The sequence below is a fragment of the Cornus florida genome, unplaced genomic scaffold, assembly GCF_030987335.1.
Source record: "Cornus florida cultivar Cherokee Brave unplaced genomic scaffold, ASM3098733v1 CherokeeBrave_3.0.0_Hap2_Chr08, whole genome shotgun sequence".
Lineage (NCBI taxonomy): Eukaryota > Viridiplantae > Streptophyta > Magnoliopsida > Cornales > Cornaceae > Cornus > Cornus florida.
The window spans coordinates 52,377,180-52,395,425 of NW_026775578.1; the positions used below are offsets into that span (position 1 = coordinate 52,377,180).

At 36.3% G+C, this 18,246-nt stretch overlaps 1 pseudogene; it reads right to left on the reverse strand.

Moving 5' to 3' along the window:
• Window positions 1-17,920: 17,920 nt before the first annotated feature.
• LOC132272251 (small nucleolar RNA R71) lies at window positions 17,921-18,019 on the reverse strand (annotated as a pseudogene).
• Between the last annotated feature and the right edge of the window lie 227 nt (window positions 18,020-18,246).

Sequence of the window (18,246 nt, forward strand, 5' to 3'; positions counted from 1 at the left end):
GCTTATACCAGTTAACTAATTTTAAGAAGTTCAGCACCAAAATAATTGATTTGGTCCTTTTAACACAACCCTTAGGATTATACACATTAACAGAACCCTTTTGTTCATCCTATCTACTGGTAGCCCTACATCATAATGCAAATCACCAACAGAAAGCACTCTTAATATGTAACTCAATATGGAAAAAGCATTATTAAATTGTAACTGCTTCTTAAGACAATAACCCCTTAAAATATTAAGGGGTCATTGCTTGGTTCAACAGTAAAAGCTTCGCTTTGACAATTGTGAGAATGCAGATCCGAGTCTCAAAGTAGCCACATTGTGCAAAATAATAGAAAATATAAAATCTATCTTTAGTCTTGTCCTCCAAGCAGACCATCTAAGCAATGTATTTTTAATTCTTTTGCTTTGGCAACAATATTGATACAAAATAGGTGTGTTGGATTATTTGGAACTATTGGACCATCAAAAGCCTAATTGAAAGCTATAGAAATCAGTCCAAACTTCTTCTTTTTTTCTTAGATGGTACTTACACAACCCCCTCCAAGGATCAGCCCAAACTTCAAATGACCATAACGTAACTTTCAAACGGGAAGAAGTTATAGGAACTCCACAAAATTCAGGCGTTTCAATACAGTTCCTGTAACGACCCGAAATTAGGGGCAATCACAAAACATGATTTGGAAATTGTCCGAATAAAATTACCAAAAATAATCCCAATTACAAATCCAAAGTCCATTCATTGTCCCAAACAAACTTTAATAACCTCAAACAAACTCCCGTTGTGCTACTCTGTTAAACACCAATTTTATTGGGTCCCAAACAACGTCAAACAAAAATCTGCGTAGTGGTTAATCAGAAAATTATAGAAAATTCATTTTAAATCAGAACTGAGCAAACCAAAATGATTTGAAAACTAGATTCAAAGTGAAACACAGCTGAGCCACTCACGGAGACTGAATATTTTCCAATTAAATCAGATTTGAGAAGTAAATAAGCAGAACTTAGTTCGAAGAAAATCTGGGCATCTTAAATACTTCCAAAATTTTTAGAAAATTCGTTTGATCTCTGAATTGGGAAAACTAAATTTATTTTGAAAGTATATTACGAAAGAATAAATCTGGAAGTTTTGGTAATGATTAGGTGTCAAAAAGTTGGTCAAATAATCCATTAAAACCCTGTTTTCCAGCTGCGATTTAAAGATAGATAGCATGGACTGTCGGATTTTTATAAAAATATTATGGAGCAATACTAGATGGATAAAGGAGGCTGTGATTAAAATTTGAAAGCATTTGGATCTCTACAGATCCTTATAAAAAACATTATTTTCCAATAAAATAAAGGTCCCTGTTTTGCATAATATAATGTCAAGCATGAAAAGAGTCTATGGTGTTTCCAGTAACATAAGCATATGATTATTTAGCAAATAAGAACAATTTCTAAAAAAATATATATACAAGTAACATCACCCAAGCTTCTGCTACGCCACTCCAATCAAAACCCAAACCACCATATCACGACTAAACTTTTATCTCGATCACGTGAAAGGAACATATACAACTAAGGGTCATGTTATCGTCTCAGATCAGCAGAACAAGAGATAAACACATTAAGAGCAAATCCAAGCATGGGTTATACTATCAGTTTCACGCCATGAGGTATACGCATAAGCTTCATCCATCCAAAGGTTTTCAGAATGAAAGCAAATCATAGATAGCAGCTAGCATGTCCACATCCACCATCTCAGGTGACAATACCTGAAATGGTTAGGAATGAGACGACGCCCGGTAGGAAAACCTTTAACCAATGCCTCCATGAGGTTTTTGGCACATGATCTACTTAAGCAAAAACGCAATTTCCAATTTAACAATAAAAATCAGTCACAAAATGATTAGATTGTACACAACAAAACTTATTAACTTAATTTGTTGAATAGCTCCAAAACCTTTAATTGAGTTGATAAAGAATATACTTTTTCATTTGGACCTTTCATCAAACATCTTCACTACAACTAGAGCGACCCCAACTATCTCTCCCACTTCAACTAGTTGGAATTCAACTCCAAATACCCATCTAGGGTCTACCGCTGCGGATTTATGGTCTTTCACCAACGGTTAGCTCATACCCAATTGCTCACCCATTTCGTCCGAGACAATACCCTCCTAGTCCCCAAACTTTAGCAATAGCATGGCCCAGTCCAAGTATAATTAACCAACTCAATTACAATTCTTAAAACTTTCAGCAAAGGTATCTGTAAACTTTAAGGAGGAGTAACACAAATCTTGAAAATATGGTAACTTAGCTCATACAAAGTTTTTAAAATTCAGATTAGCAACAATTTTGTACAAAAATTACACAAAAATTATTTATTTCTATTTATTACTAGAAATTAAGTTTATATATTCTCTTTATTTAAAGAAAATTCCTAGAGTATCCATATTTAGACACCACATTATGATTTTTCACTTATATTTTAATTAATAATAATAAAACAACACAATGCAACTCATGAGATAGTGTTTGTTTATGCTAACCCTAGTTTCTTATACTAGGGTTTATTCATTTAATACACATGTTTGCAATTTTTTATTGGAGTGATTTTGAATACCAGCCTCTACATTCTCTAATTAATCTATAAAGTGCAATTAATAATTTTTAAAAAATAATGATATTAAAATTTCGAATACGCCAATACGATTCCGTCATTCGCACATATATTCAACCGGCATCGCGAGATATTCAAGAAGCAACCAATTTTAAACATAGAAATAATTAACTATTTCTTTATAGTTTTTCCTAAAATTATGAAACGTGTATTTTTTAATTTAAAATATAAAAGAATAAATTAATTAATAACTATTTTTAAACACTAGAACATGAAGAGACTGGAAAAGGAAAGTAGATGAGAGAATGGAGAAGAAAGAGAAATAGTGCACGTGATGTACCCTTATGCTTTGACTGGAAGGAAAAGTATAATAATATAATAATACAATACAGACAATTATTTAGAACTAATACGAGTAATTTGCTAATTAGACGAAAATGTATCTAAATTTAACGGAATATCCAATTGAATAGACGGAATCCTATTACACTATCCGATGCGTGAAATATTTGCTGCTTTAGTCCCTCGTGCTTGGCAGTGGTTTTATGTTGTAATCAAATTTCCCGCCAATGGTGGCTTGTCCGCGTTTTGTTGTTCTCTCGATTCACGTGTGGAATCAGACTGTAGGATCCACCGCGACTTCTGAATTCTGACATGGATGGCTGACCGTGGAGGGAAAGTCAAATGGGCCTGAAGATTTGGTAATCCATTATTTCCGCCCAAACTTGTTGCTGGCCATTTATCTCTGTGTACACCTTTAAGAGCATCTACCGTGCTATTTCATTTTGAGCTCTCAAACTCATAATTCTAGAGATGGGTAAAACAAAGTGTTCCAATGACTTTTCATTTGGCCTCTTAAAATTTGAAAATCTCAAAATTTCTCTCAAATGTAAGAGCTGCCAAATTTTTTTGACAGCTCTCTAACACCAACCCGAGTACAGATCCGAGAGATATCAAACAATTAATATGTAAATAAGTACGGAATACAAAAATGATAATAGGAATTAAATAATAAGCTAAAAGAATCCCAAATTAAAAAGGGTGAAGTGCAGAAAACACTCCTGAAATATACTTACAGTGCATATCACACCACTCACGTGCAAAAAACACCCTTCAAGTTTCAATTTGGTGCAATTAGGTCCCCTTGACACATTTAAAATCTAAATTGACCAAATTACCCTTATTGAATAATTTTATAAAATATAAAAAAATAATTTTTTTTGTAAAAAGACCAAAAAGTACAATGTTTTAACCTTCTTATCTCTTCGGCAGGGATACGGATCCTCTCCATAATCATCTCTCCTGCTTTGTCCAAATCTAAATCTAGGTGCTTTCTCCAAATCTAAATCAAAGGATTAATATTAAGACAAGTCTTCACTTACCTAAACTACACCATTTTTGGAACCAAACGGACCAAACAAACATTTGTACTTCTTTTCTTTCTCTCCTCCTCTTACTTTCTTTCTTTACACTCTGAAACTTTTCTTGCTGATAAACCACACCAGGAGGCAAATGGTTGAGCAAAGAGGTTCAAATGGAGTTCTGTGGATTAGAATTAATCGACCCAAAATTGGGACTTTTACAATTTGGTGGAGTTGATGTGAACCAATCATTCTGTTGTCATTGTCATTTGAAGAAGTTTCTGAACAACTATTTTGAGGCCGAACAAGGAAATCCACCGGAGAAGAGACTGGTCTTAGCCTGATTCAGACAACAAACTCTCTCAATCTTCCAATCCAGACACCTCCAACCCATAAGGAATTGGTAAAAGATCCACCCCCAATTCGTCCTTCAGACCACCAGCTGAGAGGCACTTCGTCACAGATCCCGGACCAGTTTCCGACGACATCGAAACTGGCCATATTTGCTGGGGGTTGTTATCAGAAACCACCGCCACACTCGTTGTGTACTCTGTAGAACCAGACCCATAACCGTCACCGGCTCTTTTGCGGCCAAACGATGATGAAATCGTCGACGTCGAAGTTGACGGGCTTGGTTTTTCGAGGTAGACAGCAGCGGCGTTGGGTGTAGAGCGAGTGTGTAGAGAGAAAAAGTATGAGGAGGATAAGAAGAGAGAAAAGAAGTACAAACGTCCGTTTGGTCCCAAAATGATGTAGTACGGATAAGTGAACTGCTTATGACGAGGATGATTGCTAATTGGTTGTGGCAGACCACATGATTGCATTGAAGAGGATGATTGCATTGAAGAAGATGATTGTAAGGGCATTTTGGGAAGAATAAAAGGACAAAATAGGTATTACAGTAATAATTTATGTCAGATTTCTGACGGAGGGGTAATTTTGCACAATTTCAAAAGATTATGGGTGTTTATTGCACACTTTTTCAAATGGGGGGTAAAAATGTTACGAAAAGTATACTTCAGGGGTGTTTTCTGCACTTTCCCCAATTAAAAATCCTCAAAAACATAATTGAAATCCAATAATCCAAAATCTCTATTAATTAAACAACTCGGGAATTCATCTAGTGGACCCTTTATTAAAATCCCAAAATGTAAAGGAAACAACTGAAACAAAGTCCAAAGCTAAAAATGGAAAACAGTCCTACGTAGTTGGGGAATGAGTGACTGTATCTGCTCTGCATGATCAAGCTCCAACCCTGGAGCTGACGAACACCTGAAAAAATAAGAGTTGGTCAGACCCACATGCAAGTTCTATCCTACTACAATCCATACAGAAAGCCAATTCGCGGATACATCCTAGATAGCTTAACAATAACTAGAGTAGTCCATATATGTATGATTACACACTATAGGACGCTGACTAGTCCAATAGGTCTGTCTCAGCCTAAGTAGAGATACCATGCAAATCGCATATAACGTGGTCATGTGTACCTAGACCTACCAGGGAACAACAACTATGTCCAATTATTCATCCTAGGTGATATACGCACCCTAACCATGATTCTGAGACTCAAGCTCATATCACGGCATCATAATCATAAATATATAAAGTCCGTACAAGCCTAATACAAAATATCATCCATCTGGTATAGTGACCTGACATATGTATAACAATCCATCCAGAAATTAAAGCATGTTATTCAATTATTTATTGACCTGACATCAATATAAGTAGGACTTAACCTTTATGGTTAATCTATACCTCAATCTAGAATAGGTAGGACTTAGTGTTTGAACTAATCCGTCTCTAGTATGCCACCGTCCCATACCAGTGCATACAATCCTCCAAACAACATAATTGATAAAACAGTAATATGTACTCATCAACCATTCTCCAAGATATACATAAATAAAGTTTAATACATATATGATGATATTAGACGTTCATTATAAGACCTAAAAAAATCATGTTCCAATCTTGTAAATTGCTAAGATACAACTAAGCAACTAAATCCTCCAAACAGTCTATAAATTGATACAGTTTACAACAAATTAAATATCAATTTAATCCAAACCAAGCATAGTTAATTTTAGATAATCCACTATACTTCTAACTCTATTGAAATATGATTAAACAGTATCAAATCATATACAAAAGAATCTCGAAGTTCCAGTAAATAAATTAATTACCAAAACAGTGTGCAACATGTAGGTTTTTCCCTAAACTCATATTGCTCCATTCTTTAATCCATTTATGTGATAATGCTTCCTAATACTTTCATAGGTCCACCATAGTTATTTACATCCTTTAGTGAAATTTAAACAGCTTAAAAATACTCCATACAACCCAAACAGCCCCTAAAAACCCAAAATTGTGCGTTTTAGGGCGAGAGCTCCAAGACAATAGGAGCCGGCTCCCCACTCTTGGGAACTGGCTCTAAGGTGTTGGGAGCAGGCTCCCTCCATGTGGGAGCCGGCTCTTGCCTTGTGGGAGTTGGCTCCCTCCTTTTGGGAGCCTGCTCTCCACTCTTAAGAGCCGTCGTCCGTTTTCCTTTGTCTTCTTCGCCTCCGGCGATACTCAAAGTCTCTGTACTATTTTTATTACTTGTTCTAGGGTCCAATCTCAGTCCCAGATTAATCATAAAACATTGTTACACAACCACGACATGAATTGAACACAAGCTTTTAAAACAACGGAAGCAGGATTTCAGTTAGAAACTTTAAGAAAACTCAAACCAGATTAATTCAATAAGATTTAATACAGTTTAATCATACATAAAAGATATGTTTTAGCATTATTTTAATCCCTGGAGTCTACTTAGGCATGCACAATACATAGGTTTAAGGGAAGGAGTTAGAATAGAGACTTGCCTTCAGTTTCAGTTTTGAAACTCTAAACCATCGTCTCTGAGTTTTCCGTCAACTTCCTAGACTTCCTAGACTCCCTGGAGTCTACTTAGGCATGCACAATACCTCTGTTGCTCTTGGTTCAACCCAGAAGCAATCCGTTCCGTCCTCCTTGAACCCCTCTGTTAATCTCTCAAGTTCGTCTCTCTATTTCTCGCTGCCTCTCACTACGTGAATAGGGTTTGTTCGTAACCCTATACAGACTTATCACCGTATATTTATAAACTAATATAAACCCTAGTCCACTTATAATTAGAGATGGAAAAACCCTAATTAATCCCAGTCGGCCACCACGCGAATCATAAAAGAATAATAAAACCTAAATTAAACATTAATAAAACCCTAATATACTCCAATTAACGCATTTAAATAATTAAAATAATTACGTCAATGAAAAAAAATAATAATACAATTAATTCAATTAAAGAAAAATAAAAACAAACTTAAATAAAATAATTAATTCAAATAACAAGCAAATAAACAATTAAACAAATAAAAATGCAATTAAAACAATTAATTAAATACCAGGACTATTCTTTTAAAATTAGGGGTATTACACCTCGTGAATTCATACAATGAATAGATAAAAAGTAAACGGGATCATGCTATAAGGAAACACACATTCTCAACCATAACAACAAGTATGTAACAAATATCAACCAATCACAAGTTTACCACAATGTCATGAAATGCAATATCATGCAAATGTCACTCCCCATTTTTCGAAACATTTTCGTTTCAACTTCCAAACCGTTAGTGTAATCCGACCTAAGGCACCTCCAAGGCGTCACAAATGGAGGGTTGACTAACTATTCACGACCACAAGGCACCTCCAAGGCATCGCATCCGGCCTAGTTTGCTCAACCATACTCCCTTCTAGACTACACTAACAACACGGACCGCTAGGCGCCTCCTAGGTGTCCGGTTTTCGCAAATTCCTTTGAAAAATATTTTTCCCAAGAACAAATTCATTTATTTTAAAAACATTTTCCCCCCTATTTCTTTCCCAATGGATGCATGAATGCTTCATAAATTTTCATAGCAATTAAAATTATGAAACAAACCAACATTAAGCATGCTTCTTTACAAATTGAAAATCATCATACTAATAAGCTCAATTAACACATAACACACATTTATCACCATAAATATAAATAACCCTAACAAACATAATAAAAAAATTAAAATTATGCATGCTTAAAGTCAAATTAAAGGGAAAAATGGTGCGACCGAGCGTGTGCACAAAATAATGCACAACACTTTAGGTTTAGAAATAATGTCAAGTGGGCACCATATTTTAAAATTTATAAAACCACTAAACACTTATACTATGGAGTATGAAGTGAGCAGGGATCGTCCCAAGAGATCTAAACAATTATAGGTTTTCCAGAATTGAATTCTACTTTAGTGCTTATGTGATTGCCAAAAGGGTTTTGTTTGTGATTAAAACTAATTTTAAACTAAATGATTGTAATAAAGAAATAGAGTTTAAGAGATTGGAAAGAGACTTAGGGTGTAGGATTCACCACTAAGCACATTCCCTAACTCACTCACTTTCAACTGATTGGGAAAATAATACTATGTAATCTATATGTGGCTAACAAGTGCAATGAAAAGTGTAAACCATCAATTTCAAGCATGAATCAACTACCTAATGACAATTAAACTAAGTGTAGTGCAATTCACCTATTTAAAGAATGATTTATCAATCCAAGTTTCAAATTTAACACACATTAATCTAGAAGATAATGCAATTGTGACAAAAAGTATGGAATTCAAACATAAGTATGGATGGTCTACTTACCTAATAATTGAATTGCGATTAAATTAATTAAACTTAAATTAAACTAATTAAACATGAATTTAAAACTAATTAGACAACAAATTAACCTAAACATGTAGTACCATCCATCAAATGGAAGCATTTTTCATCAATTTGAAACACAATTACAACTAAGCAATACCATGCATAGCCATCACAAGAATCAATTAACAAAGAATTCATGTGTAAAATTTGTTTATCAATCAACCACACATAAGACAATATGAGATTAATACAGATAATCAATTGGAAGAATTTAATTCATAATATTCAAGACTATACACTAATTACATAAATTAATCCCCAAAAAGTATGAAAAGAGAGAGAGAATAGGTTACATGTTTAGGGTTTATCCAACCCTAAGTAGAAGAATCAGCCACTCATGGTTGATGGAGTCGAAGACAGGACAATCCCCATCATCTGCTTCATCTTCTCTGAACTTTTCTTCCAAACCCTAGCCTGTTCTTGCTTTTTCTCTTTTTTCGCGTGTTTTTCCAGAGAGAAAATACGATACTACGATACAGAAAAATAATAATAAAATAAAAACTTTTTTTTTTCTCTAATAATCTTTTACCTAAATAAAAACTAAAACTAACCCTAATCTAATGGCTCACTGGGCCTTAAGTAACAATCTCATTAAAGCCCAACAGTTCCCAAAATGAGCCCAAAAATTAAATAAAAACTGTAATGTTGCTAAGTCCTGGGGGATCGATCCCCCACCCTGGGGATCGATCCCCCCAGAGTTGAAAATTTCCTTTAAGCCCTATTTAGCTCCATTTTAGCCCCGAACTCATTAGTTTGCTTCTTCATCTTTGGGAACATCATCAAAAGCCTGAGATTGACCGCTTTTGAAGAATAAACACACTATACGAGCAATGGGCTGCGACCTCCTTTTTGCCATTTTCTGAGCTTTTTCTGAATATCTTTGCTTGACTCTAAAAAGGCTTTAATGGACCGTTCTTAGCTCAGTTTAACTTTATTGCCCTGAAATACACATAAACATAAATTAGGACTAAAACATGAAATTAAGATAGCTACAACGACTGAAATACCCTAACTTAGGTGCTAAAATGTGCAACATTTAAGCACTTATCAAAAAATTCACAAGAAATCCAAGAAATAGTGGATTAGAACACCCCTACCTCAAGTATTGAAGAAAATCCCAATTTCAGCCCAATTTTCAGAATTCAATGGGTGGACAATTGAAAATCAGCTCCAATCAAAATGAAGCCCACGACGAGCTTAACAACTTTGCCTTTAGTGGCAAAATCAAATTCTCAAAGGCTTGATCTAGATCTAAGGTTGAATTGGTGGAAAAATGGAAAAAAAATAAACACTGATATGGGAGGTGAGAAGCTGCGTGAATGGAAGGTGTTAAAATGGTCACCTCATGACCTTTAGATCATTACATAATACTAAAAGTAAGTGGTGGGTCCCTTGGCTTTAAAAATTAATTTGTCATTATATATATATATATAATAAACGTTACAATCTACTCTCCTTAAAAGATTTCGTCCTCGAAATCTACCCTCCTTAAAGAAGGAGGCCCACAACCACACACCTTCCCGAGAATACCTCACAAAACCCCAAAACCATGAACTCACCAACATTATTGCCTTTGACACCGGATGCCACCAGGCATCACACTCCACTGTCACAAAAACACAATGCTCACCTGTAATACCCCTAATTTTACAAAGGATAGTCCTGGAATTTCATTACTTATTTAATTGCAATTTTTAACAGTTAATTGTTTAATTGCTTAATTTGTTTGAATTACTTGTTGTTATTTGAAGGATGTGTCAGTTTATTTGATTATTTATGTGATTGTTTTTAATTGTATTTCATTGTTTAAGTTAATTAATTAATTAATTGTTCTGTTTTAATTAGTTGTCTTAATTGTTTCAGTTTATTTAATTATTTGTGTGATTGTTTTTAATTGCATTTCATTGTTTAAGTTAATTAATTAATTAATTGTTCTGTTTTAATTAGTTGTCTTAATTGTTTTAATTTAATTATTTTAATTGAATTAATTTTGTGAGATTTAATACTTTAATTGTTTTAAATTAATTGTTTTAAATGACTGGATTTAGTTACATGGACTTAGTTTTTAACGTGACTGTTATATAGCTTTTCATAGGCAGCTGTCATTGTTTATCACCTAGGTTTACCTATGGGCCGAGTTATATATGGATTAGGGTTTAATGTCTAAACCTATATATATGTATATTACGGTGGATTAAGGTTTAAAACATCACAAAACAAAACGTAAGTTTTTTGTAGAACAGAGATACAGTAAGGTATTGAAAGACACAGAGGAAGATAAAGAGAGGAAGTCTAGGTTTTGTTCTAGACCAAGGTTGGACTAAGAAGGAGGAAGGAGAGGTGTTTTTGGGTTGAACCAAGGCACTGGAGGAGCAAACTTGCAGTTTAGGACACAAACATATCATACAGAGACGGTGAATTAGAATTTCAAATCTGCAATTCAAAGGCAAATTTCTGGTCTATTCTTTTCCTTGAATCTGTGTTCTGCGCATGTTTAGGTGGACTCCAGGGACTGAATGAATGTTAGAAACAGATTAAAAGAACGTTATAACACATCAATTATGCATGCTTAAACAGTATTTAGTTTTGTTAAATTATCTATGTTTTATTGCTTAAGAATTTTCAACTGGAAGCTGCTGTCTTTGTTTTCAAACGTTGAGTTCAATTCAAGTCATGGCTGAATACTAATGATTTAAGATGAATCTAGAACATAAATAGAGCCTTGGAAGATTGATTAAACAAACTACAGAGATCTGGTTAGCGCCGGAGGCCAAGAGGACAGAGTAGAAAACACAGAGAGCCTCGGAAAGAGAGGGAGAAGGCTCCCTCACCAAGGAGCCGGCTCCAAGGAGCATGGAGCCGGCTCCAAGGAGCATGGAGCCGGCTCCATGATATAAAGAGCAGGCTCCCTAGTATAGGGAGCCGGCTCCCACATTAAAAGAGCAGGCTCTCAATTTTGAGAGAGCCTACTCTCACCCAAAGTGTCCGTTTTTGGTTTTTAGGCTGTGTTTGGGGCTGTACAGAGTTTTGATACTTTGTCTAAATGGTTTTAAATGATGCATGCTATTATTTTAGACCTGTAAGAACAATTTTAAACAATAATTCATAAAGGGATTAAGGAGGAGGCAGTGTACAGTTAGTAAAAGAACCTACAGGTTGCACTTTGAATGTTGATCAATTTAAACTCTGGAACTTGGTGGGATGTTTATATGTGATTTAATTTTGATTAATCATGTTTAAATAGGATTATAAGTAACATAGATTACTTGAATTTAACCATACTTATGTTGGATCAAATTTATATGCACCTTGCTATTCAACTGCATTGGCTTATGGACAATTTGGAGGATATGAATGCTTATATTTGTTTTAGCAGTTTACATTATATGTTTAGGCTCTATAAAGAATGCCTAAGGTTAATATATATGTGTTATGTTATATTGATGCATATCTTGGAGGTTGGTTGTTAGTTATTTAGCGTTATTTTATTAACTATGCTATTTGGAGGATTTTATGCACCGGTATGGGACGGCGACATACTAGGGATGAATTAGTTTAAATACTAAGTCCTACCTAAACTGGATTAAGGTATGGATTAACCAGCCAAAAAAGGTTAAATCCATCTCATATTGAGTCATGTCAATAAAATAATTGAATGACCTAATGGTTTCTAGAGGATTTGTTATACATGTATCATACCACTATATAGATGGGTGATATTTTGTATGAGGAATATACGGACTTTATATATTTATGATATGGTGCTATGGTATAAGCTTGAGTCTCAGGACCATAGTTAGGGTGCGTATATCGCCTAGGACGGATAGTTAGACAGTAGTTGCTGGTCCCTGGTAGGTCTAGGAACACATGACCACGTAATGTGCGATTTGCATGGTATCTTTACTCAGGCTTTGACAAACCTACTGGACTAGTGAGCGTCCTATAGTGTGTAATCTACACATATATGGACTATTCTAGATATTGTTGAGTCTACCTAGGATGTATCTGCGTATCGGATTCCTGTTTGGATTGTACTAGATCAGGACTTGCACGTGGGCCTGACCCACTCTTTTATTTTTTAGGTGCACGTCAGTTCCAGGGTTAGAGTTTGATCGTGCAGAGCAGATACAGACTTCCATTCTACCGACTACGTAGGACTGCTTACTTATTAGCTGTGGATCGTATTTTCAATATTTTCATTTACTGTTGGGATTTTTATTAGGGGTCCACTAGATGGATTCCCGAGTTGTTAAACTTACGGAGTTTTGGATTATTAGATTTTAATAATTTTATTTTAAGGATTTTCAATTAGCATTCCTTTAGTTTATTATTTATTTCTTATTTCATCTTGTATTCTGTATTCGGTTACATATTAATTGTTTGATATTTCCCTCGGGTTCGGGCCTGGGCCTGATCAACCCGTGTCTCGGACTGAGGGGTATCATAGTTAGTATCAGAGCACTCCAGGATCAAGTGTCTCTAAGATTCTATCGTATAAGACTTCCGCGTAGCGTTTTCTCTTAATTAGAGCTTAAGTATTAGGATTCATTGTATTCTTTATGATTCGGTTTAATCGTGCTGATGTCTGTCTTTCTATATTTACAGAATGGTTAACGCAAGAACCAGACAGTACAATTGGTAACGAAGGGAAGCGGCCCGTAGGCAGCGTCAGGAGGATGAAGGTCAGTTCTATGAGGAGCAGGAGGAAGTTCAGCAGACTCGGGATCAGGGAGGAGATCTAGAGTTTCCTTCTCACCTCAATGACCTTATTGCTCGGGTTATAGAAGCAGGAGTAACAGCTACACTTTGGAATCAGCCTCAGGTACAGCCGGCACCGTTACCAGCACCGGTTGTTCAGACTGATACTTGGGAGAAGGTTAGGAGTTCTTTCACAAAAGGGAGCCCACCTGAGTTCACAGGCTCCACCGATGCGAGAGTAGCTCACCAGTGGAAACAGGACATCAAGCGACATCTTCGCTTGGTTCAGTGTACGGAGGTTCAGAAACAGATGTTTGCTACCTTCAAGCTAGTTGGGGATGTACTGCAGTGTTGGGAGTCAGTTACCACCATAGAGGAGAGGATGGCATTGACGTATGATAAGTTCAGTGCACGCTTTGAAGAGAAGTATTTCCTTTATGCAGTCAAGGCAGTTATGAAGACTGAGTTTTTAAATCTGCAGCAGGGGAACATGACAGTGGCGGAGTATGAGCAGCAATTCACACGCTTGTCTCTCTTTGCACTGGAGGAGGTGGATACAAAGGAGAAGAAGTGCAACAATTTCGTCAAGGGACTGATGTGGTCTATCAAGAGAACTATTACAGGTAGTCCAGCCTATACTACCTATGCTCAGGTGGTAGACGCCGCTCTACAATAGTATTAGTTGACAGTGGATATCAGACAGGCCAAGGGTGAAAAGCGGGGTGACAGAGACTCTGCTAATCAGTCAGCTAAGAAAGGGAATGGGAACAGACACCGACAGAATGACAAGGGCAAATTCTAGGGACAAAAGCCTTAGAAAAAGCATAAGGGTGGTTCAGATGCTCCCAGGGATGTGGCACCTATTCAGCGACAGCAGAATGGGGGACCACAGGCAGGACAGGGTCAGCCACAGGTTAACCGACAGAGGAAGCCATTTGGTACTTTCCAGGGTAGTTGTTATACTTGTGGGGAGTATGGTCACACTTCCAGGCAGTGTCCTATAGTCAGACAGGGACAGAGACAAGGACAGGGACAGCATGTGCAGCAGGGGTAGAGGGCGCCAGTGCCTTTACCAGCTCCACAGGTTCCACGGATTCAGGGACAGACTTATTCGGCTTTACCAGCGCCGCCGTAGCCTCAAAGACAGGCACCGCAGCAACTACATTATGGCAGGGTGTACAACCCTATGCCACAGGATATGCAGGCACCTCATGCTGTTGAGGGTAAGTTTCCTATACATGGTTTTCATGGACGTGTTTTATTTGATACGGGTGCTACACACTCATTTGTAGCTAGGACTTTTATTGTTTTATCTAGGATGACGACTCGGGTATGCAGTAGACCTCAGGATATTTCTACACCGTTAGGCAATACAACCATTCTTCATGAGAGTGATAGGCCTGTGGCACTAGATATTGGCAGACTCAGGTTTCTAACCAATCTATTGGTCCTGGACATGCACACTTATGATGTGATACTTGGGATGGATTGGTTATCTCACTACCATGCCCAAGTTAATTATTTTGATAGGTTTATTGTGTTTACCATACCTGGTCAGGACATGTATGTCGTCGCTATGCCGCGTTCTAGCGGGGTCACTGGCACCTATTTGTTCCATATGGAGGAGTGATAAGTGCTTAAATGTTGCACATTTCAGCACCTAAGCTAGGGTATTTCAGTCTTTGCATCTATCTTAAGTTTATGTTTTAGTCCTAATTTATGTTTATGTGTATTTCAGGGCAATAAAGTTAAAATGAGCTAAGAACGGTCCAATTAAGCCTTTTTGGAGTTAAGCAAATATTTTCAGAAAATGGCACAAAACGGTCAATCTCGGGCCTTTGATGATGTTCCCAAAGATGGAGAAGCAAACCAAATAGCCCGGGGTAAAAATGGAGCTGAATAAGGCTTAAAGGAATTTTCTAACTGTGGGGGATCGATCCCCCAGGGTGGGAGATCAATCCCCCAGGACTTGGCAACATTGCATATTTTTATTTTAATGTTTGGGCTTATTTTGTAACCTAGTGGGCTTTAATAGGTTTATTACTTAAGCCCAGTGAGGCCCATTGTTTTTAGGGTTAGTATTTATTAGTTTAGTGATTTATTATTTGGGGAATTAAGTTTTGATTATTTTTTAATCTGTATCGTGATATTGTTCTCTCTGGAAGAAAACGAAAAAAAGAAAAAAAGCGAGGGTTTCAAGAATATTTTTTACAGAGGCTTTGTCTACAGTTGAAGGAAGGAGAAGAAGGGCCAAAAGATGGAGATAGGACTTGTTGACACTATGATCATCTCCTCCATGAGCTAGTTCTTCACTTAGGGCTTGGATGAGCCCTAAGTTCATGTAACCCTAACCTTTGTATTTCTTTTCTTGGGGAATTATTATGTTGTAATTAAATTGTATGGCCTTGCGATTTCTTAATATATATATGCTTGATTTGATAAATTAGGGTTTGTATTGATAAATTCTTCCATTGAAATCTCCAATTGATTGTATGTCTATGTATGATTAATTAAGGATTTTATTCTTCATTAGATGATTAGAATTTAATTCTTCCATTGATTCTATATGAAAATTGCATGTCTAGGTGTGATTGATTTAGAATTATACTCTACACTAGATACTTCTTTTAGTTGTATTTAGTGATGGCCATAGCATGAGACTTAGTTGATACAATTGTCAATTAATTTGATGGATAAAGGCTTAATCATGATAGATTGTTTTACGAATTAGCTTATTTGTCATTAGTTAATTGTAGTAAAGTAGGCAATCTGTGCTTGATTATTTTAATCCATGCTTCTAATTACAATTAGTATTATCTTCTTGATTGATGTGTGCTCTTATTGGATACATTTGTGAATGTGTATGGTGGGTTATGACGTAGTCTTGAATGGGTTTTACACTTTAGTTTAATTGTCATTAGGTAGACAATTCATTCTTGATGTTGATAATCTATGCTTACAATTGTGATTTGTGATGATAATGTGACCACATCTATAATTACACTAATAAATTCCCCATTAATTGAAAGCATATGGTTAATTGCATAGGCTTAGTGGTGAATCCTAACCCTAAGACTCTCTTCCTATCTCTTTAATTCTTAGTTTAATGTCATTTCTATTTTCATGCTTTTAATTGAATTTTAGTCTAATCACTCCACCAAAATATTTTTCTCTCACACTCTTTATCTCTCTCTTTCTCTTCTTTCTTTTACAATCTAATTAGCATTAAAATCAAGTTTAGTCCCAACACGTGTTCAATCCCTTGGGTTCGATCCCTTCTCACTTCATACTACATAGTATAAGTGTCTAGCGGTTTACAAATGTAAACTATGATGCCCGCTTGATACCATTTCCAAAACCAAAGTGTTGTGCATTATTTTGTGCACACGCTCGGGTCGCATCATAATTTTGGCGCCGTTGCCGGGGATTGACGGTTTAGTTGGAATTAAATTAGGCATTAGGGCTAATTTAATTGTTTTCTTAAAATTACTATTTTCTTACTAATCCCCCTTGTTCAATTAGGTACTTGAAAAGAAAAGGAGCAAGCATTGGATTTTAGCACCTTTGTAACATTGTTGCTAGGGACTTTTGTAAGCTTCCTTGATTTTCTTTTATTATAATTGTTCAATTCTCTGTATGCATGCGAGATAGCCCTTGTCGAGGCTATCACATTGTTTAAATTCTTGTCCAAGCATAAGCCCAAAAGGAGGCTACTACTTTCTTGATAGAAAGCATCGGCCCGTGTGGAGGCAATTTAATTTTGTGCATTGATATAACATGGGAGTATGGGAACATCGTATGTGGAGGTGGTGAATTGTTGTTGATTTTTGTTGTGGTTTGTTGTGAAGTTGTTGTGGTCTAATCTTGAATCATCCATTCGGTGTTAGGAGGTAGTTCTAGGAGAATTCTTCCCATTCTTGATTATCTCACACTTAATAGAAAACCAATTTTAATATCTAGGGAATATGGATAATCTAGGTGAGTATTACCCTCTTAATGGGCATCCACCCTTGAGAATTCCTCATCCTAATGTGTTGCCACAACCCAATCAAGTGCAACAACCTCCAATAATGCCAATCCATCTTCAAGATCATGTAGTGTATCCCCCCAATCATCAATTATCTCTTCGGGATCACTACACTCCCAATGTATACAATGCATCAACATGCATCCGGTTGCCAAACTTTCGGGCAACCCATTATGAAATTAAGCCCGCAACCATCCAAATGTGCCCCATTTTCTATGGGGTAAACAATGAAGAACCATATAAACATTTGGATGAGTTTTTGGAAGTTTGTTCAACCGTGAAAATCACGGACCTTCCGGAAGAAGTCTTAAAAATGAAGCTTTTCCCTTTCACTCTTCGGGAAAAGGCTAAATATTGGTTCAATAACTTGAGGGCAAATTCAATCACATCTTGGGCTCAACTACAATATGAATTCCTAAAAAAAATTTACCCTACAAGTAGAACCGATGCTATGAGAGCTTCTATCCGTGAATTCTCCCAAAATGAGGGAGAACCTTTGCATGAAGCATGGGAGCGTTTGAACGATTTGTTACGAAAGTGTCCACATCACGACATTCCTAAGTGGCAATTAGTTCATTGCTTCTATGAAAGCTTATCCGATACCCAAAAAGGAATGGTTGATGCTTCATGTGGAGGAGCCTATTTGGACAAAAATGAAGATGATGTGTGGCATCTTTTTGATCGCATGAGCGAAAATTCAATGCATCGTTCTTCATCGTCCCGATTTGGCCAAAACTTGAATGAAGGAGGGAAGAAAACCTCCAATCTTTCTCAAATAAATA